The sequence below is a fragment of the Emys orbicularis genome, chromosome 2, assembly GCF_028017835.1.
Source record: "Emys orbicularis isolate rEmyOrb1 chromosome 2, rEmyOrb1.hap1, whole genome shotgun sequence".
In the NCBI taxonomy this organism is placed as follows: Eukaryota; Metazoa; Chordata; order Testudines; family Emydidae; genus Emys; species Emys orbicularis.
Window position 1 is genome coordinate 146353050 of NC_088684.1, and position 3533 is coordinate 146356582.

Genomic DNA, 3533 nt, shown 5'->3' on the forward strand with positions numbered 1-3533 from the left:
TTCCGCAGCCAACCGTTCCTGCGCGCTCATTGGCCGTCGCCGCGTTCGAAGCAGCCAATAGAAGAGAAGACGAGCTTGAGACGGCGCGCGGCGCAGGCGATTAGCTAGCGAGGCGCGGCGGGCGGGACCGCGGGATGTCAATCATGGGGTGCGCGCTCCGTTCCCGCATCTTTTCTGAGGGAGAGGGGTTAGAAAGGCAACTCCCTGGCTGAGTGGGGCGGGGCTGGGTATGGGGCTGCAAGCCCAGCTCGGGACCAGGGCGCTCGGCGCTGTACACTACACCCAAGGCACTGCATCGCTGCTACGGTTGCCAACTTTCTAATAAAAAGAACAGGAGTACTTGTGGCACCGTAGAGACGAACACGTTTATTTGAACATGCTCAGGGAGGATTCCGGTGGCCCCTTAAAGACTAGCAGATTGATTTAGTCTTTAAGGTGCCACCGGTAGGGTTACCATACGTCCGGATTTTCCCGGACATGTCCGGCTTTTTGGTCCTCAAATCCCCGTCCGGGAGGAAATCCCCAAAAGCCGGACATGTCCGGGAAAATAGGGAGGGAGGGGTCGTGGGGCTTGGGTCTGGGCTGGGGTCAGCGGTGCTCGGCCGGTGCCGGTGCCAGGCCGGAGCCGCTGGGGCCGGCAGTGCTCGGCCAGGGGCGGTGCCGGGCTGGAGCCGCTCGGCTGGAACTGGGGCCCGAGCCGAGCTGGGCTGGAGCTGCCGGGGACAGGGCGGGCCGGAGCCGCTCGGCTGGAACCAGGGCCGGCGCCCCAGGGCCCAAGCCGAGCTGGGCGGGAGACGCCGGGGCCAGAGCCTCTTGGCTGGGGCCGGCCGGCCGCCGGAGGGAGCCGCTCGGCCGGGGGGGCCGGACGGGGTCGCGCCTCCACGCGCCCCGCCACCGCCCCAGCCCCAGCTTACCTGCTGCCTCCCTGTTGCCTCCCTGTTTCAGGCTTCCCGCGAACATTTGATTCGCGGGAAGCAGGGGAGGGGGAGGGGCAGGGGGCGGAGCGTTCAGGGGAGGGGGCGGAGTTGGGGCGGGGACTTTGGGGAAGGGGTGGGGGCGGGGTGGAGTGGGGGCGGGGAACGGGGTGGAGTTGGGGCAGGCGCGGGGCCCTGTGGAGTGTCCTCCTTTTTTTAAATTAAAATATGGTAACCCTAGCCACCGGACTCCTTGTTGTTTTTGTGGATACAGATGAACACGGCTACCCCCGTTACTTGTCAACTTTCTAATACAGGGGTGGCCAGCCTGAGCCTGAGAAGGAGCCAGAATTTACCAATGTACATTGCCAAAGAGCCACAGTAATACGTCCCCCAGCAGTCCCCCATCAGCTCCCTCCCCACTCCCAGCGCCTCCCACCCACCGGCAGCCCCACTGATCAGCGCCTCCTTCACCTTCCATCCCCACACCCCCGGATCAGCTGTTTCCTGGCATGCAGGAGGCTTGGAGTGGGGGTGAGAGGAATGAGGGCACGGCAGGCTCAGGGAGGGGGTGGGAAGGGGTGGAGTGGGGGCAGAGCCTGTGGCAGAGCCAGGGGTTGAGCAGTGAGCACCCCCCAGCACATTGGAAAGTTGGCGCCTGTAGCTCCAGCCCCGGAGTCGGTGCCTATACAAGGAGCCGCATATTAACTTCTGAAGAGCCGCATGTGGCTTCCGAGCCACAGGTTGGCCACCCCTGTTCTAATGGTACAAAACCAAACACTCCTGCCCTGCCCCTTCTCTGAGGCCCCGCCCCTGCTCACTCCATCCCCCCTCCTTCACCCTCCCCCCATCCTCACTCACTTTCACAGGGCTGAGGTGTGGGAGGGGGTGCAGGCTCTGGATGGGGGTGGGGCCGGAGATGAGGGTTTTGGGGTGTAGGAGGAGGCTCTGGGGTGGTGCAGGGGGTTGGAGTGCAGGGGGGGTGAGGGCTCCAGTTGGGGGTGCAGGCAGGGCTGGCTTCAGGCACCAGCTTAACAAGGAGGTGCTTGGGGCAGCCAAGGGAGAGGGGCGGCACCTGCGGCAATTCGGGGGCGGCAGGTCCCTCACTCCCTCTAGGAGCGAAGGACCTGCCGCTGAACTACCGCCGCCGATCGCGGGTTTTTTTTATTTTATTTTTTTCCAGTTGCCGCCGCCGGTCGTGATCGCGGCTTTTTTTTTTTTTGCTTGGGGCGGCAGAAATGCTGGAGCCGGCCCTGAGTGCAGGCTCTGGGGTGCAGCCAGGGATCATAGAATCAAAGAAGATTAGGGTTGGAAGAGACCTCAGGAGGTATCTAGTCCAACCCCCTGCTCAAAGCAGGACCAACACCAACTAAATCATCCCAGCCAGGGCTTTGCCAAGCCGGGCCTTAAAAACCTCTATGGATGGAGATTCCACCACCTCCCTAGGGAACTCATTCCAGTGCTTCACCACCCTCCTAGTGAAATAGTGTTTCCTAATATCCAACCTAGACCTCCCCCACTGCAACTTGAGACCACTGCTCCTTGTTCTGTCATCTGCCACCACTGAGAACAGTCTAGATCCATCCTCTTTAGAACCCCCTTTCAGGTAGTTGAAAGCAGCTATCAAATCCCCCCTCATTCTTCTCTTCTGCAGACTAAATAATCCCAGTTCCCTCACCCTCTCCCCATAAGTCATGTGCTTCAGGCCCGTAATAATTTTTGTTGCCCTCCGCTGGACTCTTTCTAATTTTTCCACATCCTTCTTGTAATGTGGGGCCCAAAACTGGACACAATACTCCAGATGAGGCCTCGCCAATGCCGAATAGAGGGGGATGATCACATCCCTCGATCTGCTGGCAATGCCCCTACTTATACAGCCCAAAATGTTGTTAGCCTTCTTGGCAACAAGGGCACACTGTTGACTCATATCCAGCTTCTCGGCCACTGTAACCCCTAGGTCCTTTTCTGCAGAACTGCTGCCGTGCATGGGATTCTTCGGTCCTAAGTGCAGGACTCTGCACTTGTCCTTGTTGAACCTCATCAGATTTCTTTTGGCCCAATCCTCTAATTTGTCTAGGTCCCTCTGTATCCTATCCCTACCCTCCAGCGTATCTACCACTCCTCCCAGTTTAGTGTCATCTGCAAACTTGCTGAGGATGCAATCCACGCCATCCTTCAGATCATTAATGAAGATATTGAACAAAACCGGCCCCAGGACCGACCCTTGGGGCACTCTGCTTGATACCAGCTGCCAGTGACATGGCACCATTGATCACTACCCGTTGAGCCCGATGATCTAGCCAGCTTTCTATCCACCTTATAGTCCATTCATCCAGCCCATACTTCTTTAACTTGCTGGCAAGAATACTGTGGGAGACCGTATCAAAAGCTTTGCTAAAGTCAAGGAATAACACGTCCACTGCTTTCCCCTCATCCACAGAGCCAGTTATCTCAACATAGAAGGCAATTAGGCTAATAAGGCATGACTTGCCCTTGGTGAATCCATGCTGACTGTTCCTGATCACTTTCCTCTCCTCTAAGTGCTTCAAAATTGATTCCTTGAGGACCTGCTCCATGATTTTTCCAGGGACTGAGGTGAGGCTGACTGGCCTTTAGTTC